Source organism: Dasypus novemcinctus, chromosome 8 (genome assembly GCF_030445035.2).
Source record: "Dasypus novemcinctus isolate mDasNov1 chromosome 8, mDasNov1.1.hap2, whole genome shotgun sequence".
Classification (NCBI taxonomy): domain Eukaryota; kingdom Metazoa; phylum Chordata; class Mammalia; order Cingulata; family Dasypodidae; genus Dasypus; species Dasypus novemcinctus.
In genome coordinates, this window is record NC_080680.1 from 12,745,074 (window position 1) to 12,768,635 (window position 23,562).

The window sequence follows — 23,562 nt, forward strand, 5'->3', positions numbered from 1 at the left end:
CTAGGGAAGCAAGGTGTTCAGGGCAGAGAGATCTGTGGCCCCTCCCACTGTCCACCAGACTCATCTCTTTCTCAGTTCAGAGCCATTTATATATATTCTGGGTGTGTGCGTTTGTTTTCAGGGTTGTGGGAGATGTGTTTAGGGGAAGTGGGTGTTTCTGTGTATGTAAGTTGAGTTTGTACATGTAAATTCAAGGGTTGGGGATGGCTGTGTGTATAGGATGAAAATTTCGATGGTATATGTATCTTTGAGGTAGGGTTGGAGGCTTGTATATATATATTTTTACATATATACATATATATACACACACACACACCTGCAGGTTGTGGGCAGTGTGTGCTAGGGTTGTGAGCAGTTCATGTGACTATCAGGGAGTTTGTAGGAAGTTTCTTCAGGTTTGGAGAATGTAGGGAGCTCAGGTTGAACTCTGGGCTGTGTGTTATTTCACAGAGTTATGTTTACCTTTCTAATGCATGAATTTAAGGATTGGACAAGAGTAATTTGTGGGTGTTCAGGCACCAAAGCAAGTCAAATGGCCATAGCAGGGTTTAATGGGGAGTGGCTAATAGTATTTTCTCTTCAGAGACACTGCAGAAAGGAACAACAATTATTCTGCTTAGCAACAGTCAACCACTTTGGGAAAGTGTGTGTGTTTCTATGCATATTGAGTGTATTGTGAGATACTGTAAATATGTCTGTCTACACAGACATGTATGTGAGACAAGGTAGGGTGATGGGTTTACTGAACTGTGAGCTGGATCTATGTATATTGAGAACACACATGTTATCTGTTCATAGCACCTAGCCTATATTTTTTTCTTTTGCTATATTTTTTAATCTTTTTAATTTTTGTAGTACCTTTTTTTTTCAATGATACATAACTCACACAAAATGTTACAAAAAAATATAGGGGAAGCAGCTGTGTGGCTCAATCATTTGGGCTCCCATCTTCCATATGGGAGGCCCTGGGTTTGCGTCCTGGGGCCTCCTTGTGAAGGCAGGCTCGCCCACACACTGAGCACTGCCTGGCCCACAAGCATCATGGAGTGCTGACGCAGCCGGGTGACACAACAAAAAAGAGAGACAAGCAAAAATTACAGAAGAGTGCACAGTGACTGGACACAGCAGAAAACAAGCAAGCTGCAAGGGGGAAGGGAAATAAAAAATAAATACAGACACAGAAGAACACACAGCAAATGGACACTGAGAGCAGACAGCACACAAAAAGACACAAGGGGGATAAAATATAAATATATATATATAGGTGGTTCCCATATACACCATTCCCCAATCCCCCCACTCCTCCCACATGAATGCGGTACATTCATTGTATTTGATGAGTACATTTTAGAGTCCATGGATTATAGTTTATGTGGTACATTACACTCTCTCCCAGTCCATTCAGTGGGTTATGGCAGGATATATAATGTCCTGCACCTGTCCCTGCAATATCATTTAGAATAACTCCAAGTCCCGAAAATGCCCCAATATCACAACTCTTTTTCCCTCTTCCTGCCTTCAGAAACTCCCGTGGCAACTGTCTCCTCATCAATGATGTAATTACTCCCATTGCTAGAGTCACAATAATTCTATACTAGGATATCAGTAAATCCACTCTAATCCATATTGTATTCCTCCATCCTGAGGACCCCAAAATGGTGATGTCCACTCCACCTCTAAATCGAGGGGACTTACATTCCACATGGCTGATGGATGGAATTCTCCTGCTTGCAGCTGTAGACTCTCTCAGTTCCCTGAGTGGTGGTGTGGTGGTTGACCGTCTTCACCTCCCTGTCAGCTGACCTGGGTAGTCCAATGAACCAGAGAGTAGAATTTGCAACTCTGTTGAGGCTCAGGGCCCAGCTGGCACATAGACAGTGCAGAGATTGAAGTCTCCTGAGTATACATCAACTATGGGTTATTTTTTTTGGTATGGAGGAATATGGAGAAAGCAGGGTGGCTGCGGGTTATTTGGTGGTCCTGTTCTCTAGACAGAAGGATGGACTCTGTTCATAGCTTCTCAAGTTGGAGTTTTGTGCAAGTCTGTATTTCCGGGTATAAGATTATCATGTGCATTTTGGGGTACAGAGGGGCATCATGTGTGAGTATTTAGGAGAATGTTGATGTGTCTGTGTCTTTTTAGGCATGTTACTGTTTATCTTCACCTCCTGGGGCATCATATGTATGTGTGTGTTCGCAGGATACAGGGGACTGGATGTGTAACATTTGGAATTAGGCAACTGTGTTGAGTATTAATAGGTGGGTTTGCCTGGAATGTATTTGGGTGTTGTCAGAGGGTCTGTGCAATTGATTTGGGGGGTTATATGAGATTTCAAGTTTTTTTGTGGGATATGAGGATATTTGTAACACATAAATGTTTGTTTACTCAGGGCTTTGGAGGACCTTATGTTTTTGTATTAAAGACTATAGATTGTGATTTTTTGTTACTTGTGTGGTTTACATCTTTTTGGACAAGGGATTCTGAGTGTATATTCAGGGATCTGGTAGGTAGGTAGCTCGCCTCTGAGACTCTTCAGGGTTCTGTGGTTTTGACTATTACCATGTATATCCAGCAGGCACAGGGAGTCCCATATGTACGTGGTAACAATGGGGCTGTGGGGCTGTATGGGGATTTGTGGGTGGAAGATGCTGGCACTGGGTGCTTGAGCTGGGGGACCCTGAGGGATGTGAATGTAATCAGGAAATGTGGTGAGTTGGGTGTCATCCTAGTGCTGCGAGTCAGGGGTACGTGCTGCTGCTGGGGGAGTGGGGACAGTTCTATGCATATGTGGGACTGGGGCATTTGTGGGGTGCTTGCAAATATACCTGGGGTGTATGTGTATGAGCAGAGGGGGTGCGAGTATATTTCTCAGGATTGAATTTGGATCCTTGGGTGTAAGCCTATATATGCACTTTTTTTGTTTGTTTGTTATTTATTTCTCTCCCCTTCCCCCTCCACCCCCCAGTTGTCTGCTCTCTGTGTCCATTAGCTACATGTTCTTCTGTGACTGCTTCTATCCTTATCAGTGGCACCAGGAGTCTGTGTTTGTTTTTCTTGTATCATCTTGCTGTGTCAGCTCTCCATGTGTGCGGCACCACTCCTGGGCAGGCTGCACTTTCTTTCGCCCTGGGCAGCTCTCCTTATGGGACGCACTCCCCAACATGGGGGACACCCCTGCGTGGCACGGCACTCCTTGCGTGCATCAGCACTGCACATGGGCCAGCTCCACACGGGTCAAGGAGGCCCAGGGTTTGAACCACGTACCTCCCATTTGGTAGGCAGACGCCCTATATCCATTGGGCCTAGTCCGCTTCCCTATATGGATGTTTTAAAGGTGATGGGATTTTTGTTTATAAAGGGAAGTGTCTGAGGGGTTTGAAACCTAGAAGAGGATTTGTGTTTATATCAGGTGTGTGGAAGAATTTAATTGTGCATGGGGGCTCTAATTGGGTTTTGTATTTGGAAAATGAAGGGTGTTTATGTGTGTTTATTCTTAAGGTGTGAGGTTTTTTTGGGTCTTCTGGATGTTTTTGGATAGATTTGGTGGGTTTTACATATATTTTGAGTATGGGGGAACATCAGGGCTTTCTGGCTTTCAGCCATTGACTATGAGAGTTTCTGGTGTGGTGTCTTCAATCAACTTGTGTGTGTATAGGAATTGTAGGAGTTGTGTATATCTGGGGGTGTGGCATATTTACAGTTTACTGTATATGAATATTTTAAGTTTGAGTGAGTTTTTTGGGAGTTAGGATCCTGTTTATTTGGATTCTGGCAGGTAGTAGCATGCACACACATGTGTATGTGTGCACTTTCAGTGTCTGATGGTGTCACTTACAGGTGTGGATCCAAGGAGTGTGGAGTATATGAGAAAGCACACGTGCATATTTGGGGAGGTCCAGCTTGTAGCTGCGAGGATTTCAGCCCATGGCAGTCACAGTTGCGTATCTGGGGTGTGGTGACTACATGTTCGTAGAAGGTTAGAAGTTATATGTGCATTCGGGAAGCAAGGAGATCAGAGGTGGTCTGAGTGTCCGCGTTTTAGGGAGTTGTGGGTCCCGTGTCCATGTTCACATGGCTTCGTGGGCAGCTGTGCAGCGTGTGTGTGTGCCCAGGACAGGGAGCAAGTAGGTCAACAAGGCAGGTGGATGTGTGTGGGGTCCAGAAGGGGGACAGGGACCTGAGGGGGATTGTGCAGCTGTCGTATGTGACCTGAGCCTTGTGGCTCTCATCATATATGTTGCACCTCCAGTGTAAGGATGGCACTGGCTAGTACCCCTTCCTCATTAGCATTCACTGTGCTGAAGCATGCTGGGGACTCCCAATTCCCCATCTGACACTGGAGATGGAGACCTCCCGGCCAGCTGGCTGAGTCACCCCTAGAACTCTGCTTCCTAGGGCTACCTCCAGTACCAACTGCCATAGGTGAGGTTCATCAGAAGCAAAGCTTAGATGGGGATACCTGTAGATGTGACTTATTGAGGGAATGGTCTGGAAGGTGGGAAGCAGGAGAGGTCAGGGGAAGAGACAAAGCAAGGGTGGGTTTCAACAGACAGCAGCTTCAGACAGTTTCTGGCATGACCTCTAGACCATGAATCTTACAGAGACACCTGGAAGCAAGAGAGGGGCCTTTGGCACTTCCCATTGGTAACTGGCTGCCAGCTGCTCCCAGGACCATGTGACTTCCAGGAAGGGGTCAGCCGTGAGGACCAGCAGTGCTGGTGATCACAGAGGAGCACAGGGGAAGGCATCGAGGTGGATCTCTAAGGGCCTCCACTACAGAGGTTTACAGGGAAGGACAAAGAACTTTAGGGGCAGACAAAGGGCAGAACTAGAAGGGGCAAGCACTGTCTTGACTTTGGCTGGAGCTCCCTCCCCAGTTCTCAGTGCCCCAGGGGGGGGTCCAGGTCTCTGAAGAGGATGCTTCTGGCCTCTGCAGCCATTGGAGGTTGAGATCATGACCTAACATCATGAGTAGCCAGTTCTTTCCCCCAAAGACTCACATTCCTCACTGTGGGGAGAAACCAGTGGTCCTCAGAAATCCTGGAGACACTTGTCCCCAGGCCCCAGTCTTTCATTCCTGGACAGATTCTTCTGAAAGTCTTTGGTACACTTGGGTCTTATTCCTTCTGGGATGGAGCTGGGGGTGGGGGTGTCACGGGCCTCCAACCCCCTCCTTCCCAGGACACACAAGAGGGAGTAAACAAAAGGTTTGGTGAGGAAACCCAGAATCTTCCTCTACCGGCCTGAACACTGTCTGCCCTTCATCCTGTGCTTGGCCGGGCCCAAACCAAAGCTCAGGCCTGGGTAAGGCCTCTAGGAGACTGTGTGCATTGTCACAGAACACAATTGCTTTCCTTTCTTTCCATAATTTTTATGAAGAAGTTGCTTTTTAAATTTTTGTTTCCATATGGGAGGAAGGGAAGTGGCATCACCTTTCTTGAAATGAGACCCCATTTTCTCTGTCCCTAAGTACATGCATGACCAGTGATTCCCTTTTGTTCCCTCTTCTTTCATCCATTGCCTGAGATTTTCTGATTCCCCAAAACAAAATCCCTTTTTCATGGAAAATGTCCTCTGTATCAGTAAAACCCCTGGGGCCAGGGGCGACTGACCACCAGTACAGACTCGGTGGCCAAAGGCCAGGGGCCAGTACTGGGCTGAGGAGGGGCTGGGGCATTTACTTAGCAGTCAGAGGCACATGGGTCCTGGGGGTTAGACATGCCGTGAGGGGACATGGGCTGACGGGGCAGGTCCCTGGATGGGATCTAAAGGTGGAGGAGCTCAGAGCCTGTGGTGGAGGACTAGGGAGGCTGTGGCTCAAGAGCCTTAGCCCTGGTTCTGCCACTGGCATGTGGATATAGTTGATGGCCTGGGACTTAGGACAGAGAGCTGAAGGTGTGGTCACATGCACTTAAATCTGGTGCTGGAGGACCACTGTGAGAGCATGGCGGGGGGGCCTTATCACTGCTACTGGGGGACTTAGGAAGGGGCGAGGTCAAAGGCCATGATACTACCACTGAAGCGCTGAAATTCAGGCCAAGCTGCTGGGACTTAGCCCTTTTGGTGGCACTCTAGTTGCAGGTGTGCCTAAGAGACTGAGGCTCGAGAGAGCGGAGGGCGCCTGCTGAAGGGCCCAGGCAAGGGAGGGAGAGCTGTGGAGAGGCAACGGGAACAAGTTCCACCAGACAAAGGGCTGAGAAACAGCAAGACTTGGAGGTGGGGCGAGAATAGGAGGATTCAGCAAAGGGGACTAAGGAGCTGAGAGAGAGAGGAAGAAAAGACCAGAGCTCTCATGGCAAGGCTATCGTGGAAGGAAGCTGTCATTTAGTAGAAGAGGTTACATTTCCTCAGAAAATCCAGGGATTTCGGCTCCTCTTGGATCTTCTGTTCCCAGATCTCAGACCAATTGCCTTCCCACACACAGATCCAGGGGTCAGGAAAAATACAGAGCGACTCCCTCACAGCTCCAGAGGTTGGCTGCCTTTGGGAAGTCTGGCCGAGAGCTTGTGTTCTCTTGAACCCTCTCGTGCTTGTTTCCACTGACAGATGAGCAACTGAGGTGCAGAGCCTGCTTTGTAAAGAAGCAGTTTATTAAACAAGAGGTCATAAAATATCAGGAGACAAGCCATAAATTAGCTATCCTTGGTCATTAAAGACAGCAAGATTTTCCCCCTCCATTCTAGATCTGGAAGTTAAACAACACTTCAGCAGGGATGTGTGCCAGCTTTTCCCTCAGGAGAAAACCCCTGGTGGCAGTGGCTTCCAACAGTGGACTCTGTCCTCCAGTGCCTGTTGAGGTGTGGAATATACAAATTGTCCTAACAAGGTATATTCAAATTCTATTGCCAAAGTATAATTTGAAGAAAATTTCTGGTTCTAACCTACCTGGCAGAGTCCTACAATGAGTCCCATAGGCATCCCGGCTCCCATTCCCTTCTATTAGTTTCCCCACAGTAGATGATCTTGAATCCTACATTCTACTTCTGTTACTATTCAAGGCTTTCCCTCTTTTACTTGGATTCCTGAATATTTCCTGGAAACAGGGCTCTTTCTGGTTCCTGAACTTGACTTCTCATCCTGGAAACTGCAGAGAGGTGTAGTCAGTGCCAAGCTGTGGGATGAATTCAGAAGACAGTAAATCTGTAGGGTAGGGAGTGTTGTCAGAGTCCCTGGAAACCCTCAAAACCTTGGGAATTCAATTTTGGCTTTTCCCCATGGGACAGGCTTTGGGCTGAACTAGAGGAAAGATTGTGCACTGCACTTCACCAAGGATATCACACCTGTGGAGGTTGGACAGGTAGCCAGTGCTAGGCTGACCTGGGAAATGAGAGGAAGTGACACAGGTCCTAGGGCTGAGGATGCAGCTCTGAAGTCAATGCCTCCTGTATGGAGTAGGATGACCTCAGGCCTCATTTCCCTGCTCAGAGCCTGGCACAGTGCCCATGCTTCACTCCCCAGCTGATAGGAGAAGCAGCCCTGTGATCAAGGGCAGCAGCTCAGGATGAGTTGCTTGTGCCCATGGCTACTCCTGCCCATGGGCCACAGACCAGCCCACCCTTTCTGAGACTCAGGTTCATCTTCTCTCCAGTTGGAGCACACACACCATGGCGATGAAGAGGGAGGGCTAAGTAGACAGATCTGAGCATGAGCTCCATTTTGACGATTCTAAGCCAGTCCCTCGGCATGGGACCCTCAGCCCTGAGCCTCAGTTTACAGCTCTGTACATGACTACAATACCTTACCAGATCCCACGAAAGTCATGTCAGATATAGAAAGGGCCTCGTACAGTTCCTAGCACAGAGTGGGAACTTAGTGGAGGCTGACAGTGGTGTCATCATTGTCACTGTAATGCCCTGAGGTGGTCCTAACCTCTCCTCCTCCACGAGGCATAACTGCCTCTGCTCCTCATGCTGGAACCTGGGACCCTAAGGTCCAGTCCCCTGGCCCCACAAATTGACATTAGCTTCATTGGAGACCCTGCGTCCAAGAAGACTTCACACCACCCAAGGACCTCCAGGACCCAGGCCTGGGAGGTGCTTGTATGCTGTGACCCTGCCCCCACCTCCTTGACTGGGATCCCACCATTACAAGAGCCTGCAGGTGAAACTAGTCCAAAAGTTGTATGCTGAAAACCACAATACAGTTTTGAAAGAAATCAAGGAACATGTAAACAAATATTTTGGACTAGTTTCATCAGACTTACATCTAAAAATTATTTTCTTTTTCATGAGGGATTACAGACGGCATTGCATTTTAATTTGTTTTCATGTGTTTGTTGCAATTGTAGAGAAAACTATTTTTCTCCTTCTTTCTGCTCTCTTGCAACCTGTTCAAATTACTTAACTACTTGAGGATGTTTTGTGTAGATTCCCTGGAATTTTCTACATAGACCATGTTATCTGCAAATACGGACAGTTGTATCTCTTACTTACTTTAGAGACATCTAGTGGTCATGGATTGGAAGAGTAACATAGAAAAGATGTGATATTCTTCCAAAGTGATATATACGGGTTACACACAATTCCTTTGAAATTCCCAGCATGAGCCTCTGTAAATACAGACTGTTTTCTAAAGCTCATATCAAAGTTAAAAGAACTGCAAGAATTAAAATAAATTTGTAAAAGAAGGAAAAACTGGGAGGAAGTACACTACCTCAAGGCATACTAAATAACTGCTTACACCAAGATTGTGTGTTTTTGGAAAAGAGACACATAAATCAAAGGAACAGAATAGAACGAAGAGGAAACCCAGAAATAAACATGCATGAGTACAGACAACTAGTTTTTGAGAAAGATATACACAATGGAAGAAAGATATTTTTTCAACAGAAGGTGCTACAGCAATTTGATAGCCAGAGCACAAAAGGGAAAGAAAGAAGGATTAAGAACATCAACCTGAGAATCATCATAGTATAATAGGTAACCAGTACAGATCATAGCGTTTATTACAATATACAAAATATAAATAGTTCAGAAGATATTTTAGAAGAAAATTTTGGGACATAGGATCCAGTGAAATGTTCTTAGATATGACATTAACAGCACGATTCATAAATACAAATTACATAACTGGACTTCTCCAGAATCAAAACGTGTTGCTTTGTGGAAGATCTTGTTAAGAAGATGAAATGACAAGGTCCAGACTGGGAGAAATGTTTGCCAAACACATATCTGCTGAATGAATGATAGAGTGTATAAAGAACTCTCAAAGCTCAAGTGTAAATAATCAAGCATTCCATTAACAACAAGGGCATAAGACATGAGGAGACATTACACCAAAGAGGAAGTAAAGATGCTCTATAAACACGAGAAAATATGTCAACAATGCTAGTCATCACACCATAACAAGATAGAGGTAAATACCTATTAGAAAGGCTACAATAAAATACAACGATTATTTCCAATGTTGTCACAGGTGGAAAAAACTGGATTTATCATGGATGGCAGTCAGGACTGTGAAATGGTATGGATGATCTGTAAAACAGTGTGACATTCCTGAAAACACTAAAAATGCACTAACCAAAAACCAAGCAATTGCAGTCCTGGGCTTTTTCCTCAGAGACAAGAATACTTCCTTGCATGCAAATATATGTATGATATGATTACTTAGGAAAGCTTAAATTATAATAGCCCAGATTTAAAACTCCTAAAGTCCTTGATATTCTTCAACTGATAAATGACTAAACAAACTATGGTACATCCATAGCATGGAATGATACTCAATATTCCATAAGAATATAAGTGCAAAAGTCCTAAGCAAAATACTAGCAAGCCAAATCCAAAAGCACATTAAAAGATTATACACTACAACCAAGTGGGATTTATCCCAGTAATTCAAAGGTGTTTCTACATAAGAAAATTAATTAATGTAACTACCACATGAATAGAATGGAAGATCACCTGAAATGACACAAAAAAGGCACTTGACAAACTCCAGCAACCGTTCTGGAATGAAACACACAGAAAACTAGAAATAGAAGGAAACATCCTCAAAATCATAAAGGGCAGATATGAAACTTCTGGGATAAGACATACTCCATAGTAAAGACTGAATGCACATTTACAGGGAACATGGCGGATGGGATAGGCGATAAGGCTCAGCTCACTAAAACAATGGAGAAAGAGCCAGAAGCTGCCTTGAAGCCTGCTTTGGGAAACAGCAAAGCAGGACACTGCTTTACAACTCCCAGGAGAGCGAGGGCCAGAGAGATGAAGAAGCCAAAACAAGTAATCGTGAGTTATTAGGCCTCCCGGCTGCCTGGATATTAAGCAAGAGTAAAACTCCTGGCGGATTATATCAACCTTAGGGCAGAGCAGACCTCTTCCTCCCTGCCAGCGCCTTTGGATATATACAGAAGGGGAGGGTGCTCTGAGCCCTCTGGAGGGCCCTGCACAGGTAAGGAAGGCAGGGGAAATCGGGGGTCGCTTGCCTCGGTGGCTGGGAGCGGCCCACGTACCCTGCCCTCAGGACCAAGTGCCTAGTGGAGCCGCGGGCTCCCAGCTCCAAAGAGGAGTGTGAGGGCAGCTTACCCGTGAGGAAGAGGGTCTGGGAGCGAGGAGAGCGATTTCTTTCCCATGAATTTTGTCAGCTGGGCCCCGCTTGAATCTTGGAAGGGACCCTGACTCAACTGAGAGAGGGGAGGGGGATCTCCTCAGGGAGGCTGCCACATCCAGCCAAATGTGTTGTAAAGAGAGGAATTGCATCAGAGAAGAGGCAGAGACTGGCGGCTGATCAGCTGGACTCCAGCGAACTGCAGGGAATCTGCAGGGAATCTAACCTGCCTGAGGGAAAGGGGTGGATGCCTTCCCACAGGCTAATCAACCTAGGGAGGCGGAAGAGCTCACTGCAAGAATTCCTGCCTAGCGCGTGTGAGGTCCCTGGTGCAATTCCTGCCTCTTCTTTGAGAATTCAGGCATCTGGCTGAAACTTGATGACAGGAAAAAATACAGACATTCTCTTTGTATTAGCTTTTCTCGGACCTAAAAAAAAGTTCCTTTTTAAAAATTTTCCTAATTTTACTGACTAAAACTGGTTCAAATCTTGCCGAGGGCAGGCTACAGGGAAGTGATTGATGAACATCAGCAGCCTGAAAAGATACTTAGGAGTCTGAGAAAAAGATGTTTTTCCATGTTTATTTTTGTTTGTTCGTTTTTAAATTTATTCCTTCTGTCTCCTTTTTAAAAATGATTCACTGCTGTCCTGTTTCTTGTTTGTTGTGTTTCCCCTTTCTTTTTTCCTCTGCTTGTTTTTCTTTTCTTTAATTCTTTTTAAATTTTGTTTACTGATTTACTCTACCTGTACTATTTTTTTCTCTCCTTCATCTTTATATTTTCTGTTTTCTATTGTTGTTCTTTCATTGCACCTTTTATTTGGTCTACAATTTTTGTTGTTTCTTTCTCTCTTTCATTTTTTCTCTATTTACTTTCTTTTTTACTTTTTTCTTTCTCTTTTTCTCTTTTCTTGTCCTCTCTTCTCACCCTTCAGCCTTTTACTTCATTCTGTATATTTTTCTCTATTTTGTTTCTTCTTTCATTGTTTCTAATCTTATTTGTCTGTGCTTCTTATTTGTGTTAATTTATCAATTTCCTACATCTTGTACTGTTCCTATCCTGCCTTCTTCTATTATTATTACTATTGTTCTTTTCTTTCCCTATCTCTTTCCCTTTCTCTGGTCCTAATTTATTTTCTTTCAAGGAAACATAGACAACAACAAGAAAAGAGAATAAGAGCAATGAAGGGTCAAAGTGAAATCTTACCACACGCACAAAAACAAAAGCAAAATAAAATCATAGAATAGAGAGAGATGCCAATCAAATGAATAAATCCATCAAGATAAACAGATGCATAGATTCCAAAAAAAAATTTCCAACCCATACTAAGAAACAGGAAGACATGGCACAGTCCAACAAACAAACTAAAACCAGGGAGATGCAGAACATGGAACAACTAATCAGAGATGTCCACAAAAATATCATGAATCAACTTAATGAAGTGAAGGAAGTGATTAAGAATATTGGAAAGATACTGGAAGAGCATACTGAAAAAAATTGTAAACATACATAAAAAGATAATGGATATGATGGTGATGAATGGCACAATCCAAGAAATAAAAAATATACTGGAAGCACATAATAAAAGATTTGAACAGGCAGAGGAAAGGATCAGGGATGTGGAAGACAGTACATCTGAACTCAAACAGATAGTAGAACAGAAAGATAAAAAGATAGAAAATATTCAGCAGAGACTTAAGAATTTCAATGACAACATGATACACACAAACATACACATTATAGGCATCCCAGAGGGAGAAGACAAGGGAAATGGGACATAAGGAGTTTGGAGGAAATAATGGCTGAAAACTTCCCAACCCTACTGGGGGAGATGGGCATGCACGTCCAAGAAGTACAGTGCACCTCAAACAGTATCAGTTTTAACAGTTCTACTCCCACACACATACTTGTTAAATTGTCGAATGCTCAAGACAAAGAGAGAATACTGAAAGCAGCAAGAGAAAAGAGAACCATCATGTAAAAGAGAAGCTCAATAAGATTAAGTGCTGATTTTTCACCTGAAACCATGGAGACAAGAAGGCAATGGTATGACATAGTCAAGGTGCTAAAAGAAAAACATTCCAGGCAAGAATTCCCTATCCAACAAAACTGGTATTCTGAAGTGATGGAGAGTTCAAAATATTCACAAAGACGGAATGCTTTCTCCCTAATTTAAAAACAATTCAAAGATGCCCACTTTCACCAGTCCTACTCAATATTTTACTGGAAGTTTTAGCCAAAGGAATCATGCAAAAATAAGGAAGTAAAAGATACGCTAATTAAAAAGGAAGAAATAAAGTTGACCCTATTCACAGGTGGCATAATTTTGTTTATAGAAAAATCCCAAAGAATCCACTACAAAGTTATGACAGCTTGTAAACAAATTCAACAATAAAAGATAAGCATTTAGACACCATTGGGTTTCTATATACCAGCAATGAACAACATAAGTTGGAAATCAAGAAATCGGTTCATTTACAATAGCAAATAAAACCATAAAATACATATGATAAATTTAGCTGAATTGAATGACATGAACCCTGAAAACTATAAAACATTGCTGGAAGATATTAAAGAAGAACTGCATAAGTAGAAAAACTTCCCATGTTCATTGATTGGAAGACTTAATATTGTTAAGTTGTTGACACCACCTAAAATGATGTATGTATCCAGTGCAATCTCTATCAAAATTCGAGAAGCCTTTTTTGCACAAATGGAATAGGTGACCTGAAATGGATAATGAAGCAAATGGATTGTAGTCCAATCTCTCCCAAACACACTTAAGAAGAAATTCCAACTACAATTTTATTAGGAAATAAAATTCTTTAATCTAAAAATATTACTATAGACCAAGACCAAGTTAGGTGTATGCCAGGAATCTAAGATTAAACTAACATTAGCAAATTTAGTTTCCGCCTCCTTCCAGCAGGAACAGGAGGTACCTTGGCTAGGGTTGGCTGTGGTACCTTAACGAGGGAATGTGCAGTAGTGGGGAGGACAGCAGCATGTGGGCTGAGGGGGCTTCCTATTGGCTGTTCCCATGGACTTAGATAACCAGGGTAAATGACAGAACTAAAGCATGGGTTCAGATGGCAGTCAAGGTGTGATCACTCCTCCTCCTCCTCCCAAGGTGACTCACAATGAGAACTGTTTGACCACATTAATGAAAATGACTGAGAATATAGCAGGGAGAGGAATATGTGCCCTGATCTACAATGGGATTTCAATATGATGGAGCAGAGGAAAGGAGTTACTCAGATACTGCAGAGTTCTACCTTTAGGGAAGACCTGAATTGTCATATTTTCTTAGTACTTACAGTTACAAATGACAACTGAAGGCGTGCTGAGTTCCTAGCCAGGGGAACCCTGTCACATTTCCCAGTGGAACAGCAAAAATCTCCCAAGTGCAACAACAAAGAATATGAAGAAGGATGGTCCAGTGAGGAGCCTGTGATACTGATGACTATGCTTATGAGCCTGTGTGCCTCAAATTTCAGCTAGGCCTAGAGCTGCAGGGTAACTAAGAGTTACCTCCTGAGAGCCTCCGTTTACTCAAATGTGGCCGCTCTCTAAGCCAAACTCCGTATGTAAATGCATTACCTTCCCCTCAGCAAGGGACATGACTCCTGGGGATGAGCCTCCCTGGCACTGAGGGATTACTACCAATCACTAGTTGGTGATGCAACTAGAAAGGGACCTTGAATAAAAGAGGGAAATGGTAAAGAGCTTATAGGATTAAGAATCTTCAAAAAAGAGTCAGGAGGTCATCACAGGGGTTGTGCTTATGCACGCCCCAGCACGATCCCAACGACCCAGCAGGATCCCAACTCCAGGTACTGGTGCTCCTGAGGGCTATGGGGACACACAGGTTCTATGATCATGGTGGCTGGCTCTAAAGTTCATTGCCTTGTTAGTGGGCCCTACCTGGTAGTTTGTGTTCCTGAGTGTGATGGTGTTGGACTCAAATGAGAGCTTTCCACAGATGCCTCTTCTATCACTTTTACTAAACCTGTGGTTGGTTCTAGGTTTGGTGTATACCCAAGAGAGTTCAATCTCTGAACTGGCCATGTGCCAGCTGGGACCTGAGCCTCAGCAGAGTTGCAGCACCTACTCTCCAGTTTGTTGGACATGCACAGGTCAGCTAACAGGAAGGTGAAGTTGGTCAACCACCACACGAGGGAACGAGTGTGCCTACAACTCCAAGCAGGAGAATTACATCCAACAACCATGTGGGATCTAATCCCCCTCTTGATATAGAGGTGGAGAGGACATCAACAACCAAGAGTCCACAGGATGGAAAAATAAGATATGGATTAGAGTGAACTTCTTGGTATGCTACTATAGAACTATTGTGACTAGTAAGGGAAGAAACTGTAGCAATTATCTGGAGAAAGTGGCCAAGGTAGTTGCTGATGGTATGGAGAGGGAAGTAGAGGTGATATATGGTGGCATTTTATTGCAGGGACAGATGCTTGATATTATATATCCTGCCATAACCCACTGAATGTACAGGGGGAGAATGTAAACTACAATGTAAACTATAATCCATGTGGTGCAGCAATGCTCCAAAATGTATTCACGAAATGTAATGAATGGGCCACAATGATAAAAGAGGTTTTTTATGTGGTAGGAGTGGGGAGGTGGGAAGCAGGGTATGGGGGAACCTCTTATATTATTTAATGTAACATTTTTTTTGTGGTTTATGTACCTCTTAAAAAAACACAATTTATTATTCAAAAAATAAAGTAAAAATTAAAGTAAAAATTAAAAAGATATAGAACAGATGGAGAAAGGCCACAGCCCAACTGGATTTTGAGCATCACAACAGATTGCAGATTGCATCATGGCCAGCCCTTTCTAAGCTTTACCTCATTTCTCCTCTGTCCTGTCATGGCCAAACCTATTCACTACCTTCCTGGTGAAGACAAATCCTACTATGTGGAGGGAGAAAAACTTATGCATTGTAAACCTGCCTGCCTATAAGGATTTGTTTACCTTTTTGGATGGGCACACCTGGAAAAACATATCTCAGAAAGAATGAGGAGCAGCACTTCATTGTAATAATTCCTAAATGCTTATCTTTTTCTGAAGCCACAGCCTCTAACTTGGTGAAACTAATATAATAAGATAATAGGTTGACCGGCAAAGTAGTCATTTGAAAGCTGGCCATAAATACAGAATTGAGTCCCTGTGCTGCAAACTATTCAACTAGTCCTGATGTTAAATGTGTGACATACATCCATACCCCTGCAACAGGAGCTGTGTTCTCCATGACAAGTGTCTTCAATCCATTTCTCAAAGTCCTTGATCCTGCAAGAAGTCACCTATTACAAATTTCAAGGGTTACTTGATGAACCAGAGGAGAGAACTCAACTGCAGAAAGTTCTGGAGCCAAGTTGCAAAGTGCTGGTTCTCAAGAATTATGGTGTGGTAGCTCTTAGAGAAACAGTTGAGGAGGTTTTTCACTATATATTTAATGCACAGATGCCTATGAAATGCAGGTGTGGGCATTATCAGGGGAAGGTGGAGTGGACAATCTACTTTTACTGGATTTTCAGAAGCATAAAGCATTCAGTTACACAGTTACAGGTTTTAGAGGAGGAGGTGTAAATAAAAGTGTCCATAAAAAATGGAATTTTGGCAAAATTAAGTTTGAAGATGGCCTCTGAGTAAGTCAGGCAGGGTGATGCTCTCTTATGAAACAGGGAGGAAAGGGTAATAATTGTCCAATGGAGCTGCTTTGGGGATCTGCACACCAGGAGAGTGACATATGTAACGTTTAGGAGAGAATGGAGACAGTGAGGCAAAGAGTCCAAAGGAAAAGGAAAAGTTACTGGTCCCACAACTGGGAATGCCACCACATACTTCATTCTCAAGGGAAAAGGCCTTGGCAAAACATGCGACTGAGAGCCAGCAGAGGAGGCCAACGTCATATTCATCCCTGAGAAGCGGGAGGGTGTGGTGGAGGGCTGAGGGTGTTTGTCTTCATGAGATTAAATAGCAGAGCCCAGCTTAGAATCACTGACTCAGAAAATCCAGTGTGGTGGAGACTGAAGGATTCTTCTCTGTGAAGTGGTTTCCCAAATAGTGTCATCTGCTGGCAAAGGGACATGAAGTCAAGGGTTGTCTGGTTCCTTCCCAGACCCCATAGGTCTAGTCAGTGCCCTATTGCTGGGTCCCTGGATCTCTTTTGATAACTTCAACAGGACAATCTTAAAGTTTGAGGAACAATTGAACCAAAAATCAAAGAGTGTAAAACAAAACCACCAAGCAACTGAGAGAACTATATTGTAAAATCACCAGCATAATGAGGTGACTATATATGAGCAAAAATTTACAAGGCATACTAAGAAACAGGAAGATACGGCATAGCCAAAGGTACAATCCAAGAATCATGAGACACAGGATTTAGCACAATTAAGCAAGAAGCGGACTTGGTCCAATGGATAGGGCGTCCGTCCACATGGGTGTTCCATGGTTCAAACTCCGTGCTTCCTTGCCCTGTGTGGACCTGGCCCATGCACAGTGCTGATGAGCACAAGGAGTGCCCTGCCATGCAGGGATGTCCCCCACATAGGGGAGCCCCACACACAAGGAATGCACCCCGTAAGGCAAGCCGCCCAATGTGAAAGAAAGTGCAGCTTGCCCAAGAATGGCACCGCACACATGGAGAGTTGACACATGATGAAAGAGCAAAAAGAAACACAGATTCTTGGTGCTGCTGATAAGGATAGAAGTGGTCACAGAAGAACATGCAGCGAATGGACACAGAGCAGACAACTGGGGGAGGGGGGGAGGAGAGAGAAATAAACTTTTTTTAAAAATCTTAAAAAAAAAAAAGACAACTAAGCAATGATGTTCACACAAAGCTCCTAAATCAATTCCAAGAAGGAACATAATAGATAAAGAGATAATGGATATTGAGAAGACAGTGTTAGCCCTCAAAGCCAGGCCTTTGGAGATAACAAGAGATGTAGAGGAAATAAGAACTTTAACCCAAGAGTTGGGTAGAACTTACATTTATTATGTCTGCAGACAGGAGCCAAGGTTGGTCTAAAGCAACACAGACCTAACTCCCATGCTACAGGTTCATTCTTGCTTAAATACCTAAGTTCCTACTTAGCATTTGTTTCACTTATGCATATGGATGAACTTTTATGCATATGGATGAACATACACAGCTAGTTATATAGTTGTATGATTATTATGTTTAGGAAATCATGTTTGCACATATATTTAATGTACGAAAAGGGGTGGATAACTCCACCCCTGGGTGGAAATTTCACTATGTTAATCAGGCAAGTTGAAGTGAGGACAGCCAGGGGCTTCTTCTGCACAGGTCTGGCCAACCAGTGGAAGCTGATTTTCATACTTCATTGCTTCAATAGGATGTTCTTCACCTCAGGAGAAGATTTTGGCATCCAGAGAGGGTTGCCTCTCATTACCTTCTTTTTTTTTTTAAGATTTATTTATTTATTTATTTTTCTCCCCTTCCCTCCCACCCCAGTTGTCTGTTCTCTGTGTCTATTTGCCACATCTTCTTCTTTGTCCACTTCTGTTGTTGTCAGCAGCACGGGAATCTGTGTCTCTTTTTGTTCCATCATCTTGTGTCAGCTCTCCCTGTGTGCGGCGCCATTCTTGGGCAGGCTGCACTTTCTGTCACTCTGGGCAGCTCTCCTTATGGGATGCACTCCTTGCATGTAGGACTCCATGGGGGACACCCCTGTGTGGCAGGGCACTCCTTGCGCGCATCAGCACTGCACATGGGCCAGCTCCACACAGGTCAAGGAGGCCCGGGGTTTGAACTGCGGACCTCCCATGTGGTAGACGGATGCCCTAACCACTGTGCCCAGTCCGCTTTCCTCATTACCTTCTAATTTACATATAATTTTTTCCTTTGTATCCTAGCAACAAGGAGAGAAACAAGTTACTTTTAGGTAATCAGCCATCCTACATCCATCAAATGTGTGAGCAGAAAGAACGAAAGAGATGTAAAAACTCATTGGAATGAAAGTCACAATGGATGAGGATGAACGTACTTTAGAGAGAGGAGGATGTGGATCAAGTGATGCAGCTCCTGTCTACCATGTGGGAGGTCCCGGGTTCAATTCCTGGAACCTCCTGGTGAAGGCAAACTGACCCACATGGTCAGCTGGACTGAGTGGAGAGCTGGCCCACATGGAGTGCTGGCCTGTACAGGACAGCTGTCCTGTGCAGGAGTGCTGGCCCTCGTGGCAAGCTGGCCTGAATGGAGAGCTGGCATAGCAAGATGATGCAACAAAAAGGGACAGAGAGGAGAGACAATAAGAGATGCTGCAGATGGGGAGCTGAGGTGGTGCAAGAGAAGGAGCATTTCTCTCCTACTCTGGAAGGTACCAGGATCAGTTTCTGGTGCCACCTAAGAAGATAAGCAGATACAGAAAAATAGAATGCAAAGTGAATGGACACAGAGAGCAAACAATAGATGGGGGAGAAGTACGTTAGAGGCATCTAACAGCAGATTTGAATTGGTGGAGGAAAGAATTAATGATTTGGTAGACAGAGCATGTGAACTTGAAAAGAAAGGAGAACAGAAAGAGTAAAGAATAGAAAAATGGAACACGTTCTCAGGGAATTGAGTGACATAAGGGAATGCACAAATATATACATGTTATATGTGTCCCTGAATTACAAAAGAACAGAAAAGAAGGGGGAAAATATTTCAGTAAAATGACGTGAGCCATGTTATAACATTGGGACCATACTAGAATCCTTAGAACCCATGAAGGTATCCCAGAAATATCCCAACTTAATGCTCATTCCTCCCAAATATACAAATGGTGCTTATGAATTGAAGTAAAATATAGTTGTCCAGAGTTAATAAGACATCCTTTCCTGAAGCCCAGTGCTTTATGTCTACTATTAAATAGATGATTGATGTTATTACAGAATAGTATTGATATTCGTGAAATATTATGAAATATTTATTTAGACAAATAAAATATTAACCAATATATCCACCTTTACAAGGGTAACATTTATATTTTGCCTCATTTGCTTCAGTTCAATTTTAAAACAACAGCTTTATTTATTCATATATCCTACTATTCAATGATTTATAGTTTACAAGTGAATGATTTAGCATATTCACAGAAGTGTGCATGCATTAGCACAACCAAATTTAGTACAGTTATGTCACTCCAAAAAGAAATCCCATACCTATTAAAAGTCACCACATTTTATCCCAGTCTCACCACCATCATCGCCCTCAACCAGGCCCAGTCATAGGAAATCATTTATCTGCTTTCTATTTTACTGGTTTCCCTATTCAGACATTCTATGTAAATGGAACCATGCAATATGTGGTCTTTTGTAGAGGAGGATGGTCGGGTATCATGGCCCCATTCTGCCCACACATCTGCACTTCCCCATGGCTACTGGAGAGTGAGAAGGAAGAATTATGCTGGAAACAGAAGTCAGGAGAGTGTAGTACAGAGAAGGACTTAGGAATTTGTCTCCCCCTTGCCCCACCTACCCATGGAATCTTGGAACCCAGGGATCTAATGTTTTGTACAGGGGAGGGACACACAGGGATGTAGTGCCTGGGAGCCTGGGTTAAATCAGTTCTGCCTCCTCTACCCATGTGGCCATAAGCAAGCTTTCCTTCTCTCTGGGATTTGGTTTCCCCATCTCTTCTGTGGGAGCCTATATGACATGGTGGTGAAATCAATAACTATGGAGGCACACAGGCTGAAGCTGGAGGGTCCACTTCATTATTCTCTCTGTGCTTCACATGTAATCTAAAGCTTCTTTAAAAATAAAAAATAAAGTAAAATAATAGATAAATAAGAAGACACTGTAAAAAAAAAGATGAATTGGAAAAAACCCAGAAAAATAACAAATCTTATGGAAATGAAAGACAAAATAAATGAAATTTAAAATACACTGAAGGCATAAAGCAAGAGATTTTAAGTGGATAATATTACCATTAACTAATTTTCTATGATTGATCTTAGGCACAGTACCTTCAGTATCGCACAAACAGGAGGATAGGAAATCCAATTGTGCATTTCTGTGCAAGAATGAGTCTTTTCCAACTAGATTTGGATAGACCATCCCACAACCACTATTCCATCTCATTGCCAAATAATGATTGAACTACTTATGCTGAATTCATACAGAGATTTATGTTCGTGTCTAAAACAGTTTTTTTTCCAAGAAAAGTAATATCAACCTGATTGTTCAAAAAAACAAAACAATGTGAACTGGATAGACGTGGGATGAGTTATATGGCAGGCCCTGGGGTGCCCTGCCTGTGCAGGGTGCTGAGAGCTGGGGAGGTGTTCAGTCGCCCCCGCTGTTTGACTCTGGGGTAGGCCCATGGTTTGAGCACTGGTGCGACCTGGGGATGGGATTTGTGACATCTGGGATTTGCGTCCAGGGGATGTGGAGGATTTTGGTGGGCACTGCGTAGACATATTCTGGACCTGACCTCGACAGTTAAGCATCATATGAGGAAATAATCATGAAAAAGAACTGAGACCAAGGAGAGTGGAAACACCTGATTCTTCAGTTGAATTATCTTGTTCTCACCCTTCAGGCTCTGGTTAACTTTTCAAATTCAGGCATGCATGCTCAACCTCTCAACACCATCTTACCAGCCCTAGTAGTCAGACATTCAGATTCCCTGCATGGAGAAGTACCTTCTCTCACCCTGGTTTGCACCAGCCAATGGTCCATTCTCTAAGTTCTATGTTCTGAATCCTTCTGCATTACCTGTGTGCTTTCAGGCAAGCCATGACTCCCAGCATACATCCCCTGGCACAGCTCAACATACGAAGCTGTATTCAAAGGGCTGGTGTCCCAGCAGCAGAGGCAAAGTGTGACTAAACCTGTCCTTGTACCAAGGTGCCCTGGACCCCATGTGTGCTCTCTGCAAAGAGCTTGGAATAGAAAGAAACACATGTCAGGACTCTTGCCTCTTCTTGACCTCCCTTAGTTTGTACAGCTCTACCCCACAGCTTCTCCTCCATCACTACCTTCTTTCTCCCAAGTGGGCAGCCTCCAAGACCTTCCTGCTCTTTAAGACTTGTTGTGCATTGGAATTTCATACTTGTCCATTCTTTTCTCAGATGATGCCCTCACTCAGTTCATAGCTGGGTCTCAACAAAGAGAAGCCAGGCTAAGGAGCTATGCCCCTTTTAGAAAGTATGGCAAGGACTGGACACCAAGCACCAAAAACCCAGGATATTCCTAAATACCACACCATGTAGCTCCCTCTTGGGGGAACTTCCTCACCCAAGATGTCCTATCCTGCTTTTCCCTTTTATATAGATCAGCACCCACATTAGTTAATCAGTGATAATTTACTGAGGGAATACCAAATCCTGCCTCCAACATTCACCTGTATAGGTCTTTGGGCAAGTCACTAACTTCTGTGCATCCCAAGTCTTCACCAGCAAATGGAGGTAACACAATCCAGCTCAGGATGCTTGGGATAGTAAGTGAGTCCTCTTTGAAGGGAGCATGGTTCACTCCTGTCCTCTTCTGCTCTCAGTCAAAGATGGACATAACCACAGTTAGACCTTGGAGGCTTCAGGAATTGCTACTGAGTCCTCACATATCTGACTGTCTCCTTTGCCTGGCTTCCTTGTATCGGTGGAAAACTTGTTTGGAAGAGTCAGATTCCGAACCTACCACAGCTTTGTTCCATTACTGATCCCTAAAATCTAGCCCTGAACCTGCAGACTGGGAATTCTCTGAAGGTCCATCACTGTGTGAAATTCCTCTCTGGACGCCATCTGCCAACCATGTCTAAGAGCCCAGCAGCAGTGCTGAGCTGCTAGGGGTTCTGTGGCATATTCATTGCATTCACTCACAACTGAGCTTCTGCTTCTTGGACAGATTTCCACCTGTTCTCTGGCAATACATATGAGGTCAATGATTGTGATTTAAAAAGTTGGATATTTGCCTAATTTGGCCAGCTGCTAAAGAAATTGTTGTAGGAGGATGTTGGTTTTTGCTGTCATGATTTCTCCTTGAGGTTTACAATCCACTCCCATGCACTTCTATCCTCCCCTAACCCTGTTGCCATCCACACACCTTTCAGTGGATATTTGTCATTGTATTCTGAGGGTTTATATTGAAATAGAAACAATATTTGCCATGGAAATAACTGGCTGATTCTTATTATGGAAAATTATTTTTTTCATTTTTTCAGTGGTCCTCTATTTTGACATCCCACAGAGCACATTTAGATGCTACAAACTGTGGAATGTGAGTGAGTAATATTTTCTAACTCGGCTTGCAGAGAATTATATGTCCAGCATTGAAAAATATTTTAGTTGTCCAATAGTGAGTGAACAGGAAAAGGTGTTGCAGTATTTCCCTGCTGCCAATAGATATCAATCTCAGAAAATAAATCAGGCCTGAAACTTTTCAAGAAGGGTGTATGAGATATGAGTTTGGAAGATATTAAAAATTTTTGCTCAATTTTATTCAGTTGTATTTTTAATTGTTGAGTGTAGGATTTCTTTATATATTCTGAATATTAAGTCCTTATTGGAGATGTGGTTTCCAAATATTTTTTTCCATTGCATTGGCTGCCTTTTTGCTCTATTGACAAAGTCTTTGGAAGGACAGAAATTTTTAATTTTCAGTGGTACCATTTGTCTACTTTATTTCATTTCTCATGCTTTGCATGTTCCTATAAAAGATCTTGAAGATGCTTTCCTACATTTCCTACTAGGAGTTTAACAGTCCTGGCACTTATACTGAGGTCTTTGATCCATTTTGAGTTAGTTTTTATATAAGGTGTTAAGTAGGGGTCCTCTTTCTTCCTTTTGTTTATGGATATCCAGTCTTGTCTTGTCTAAACAGTCTCATCAATTATCAGTTGGACAGAGATGTGTGGATCTACTTATGAACTCTCAGTATGATTCTATTAGTCAGTATATATATCTTTATGTTAGTCCCATTCTGTTTAGAGCACTCCAGATTTGTAACATCTTTTAAGGTAAGGAAGTATGAGTC

At 43.3% G+C, this 23,562-nt stretch overlaps 1 pseudogene; it reads left to right on the plus strand.

Annotated features, from left to right (window-relative positions):
• Nucleotides 1-13,630: 13,630 nt before the first annotated feature.
• On the plus strand, nucleotides 13,631-16,220 carry LOC131279568 (gamma-adducin pseudogene; annotated as a pseudogene).
• The last annotated feature ends 7,342 nt before the right edge of the window (nucleotides 16,221-23,562 follow it).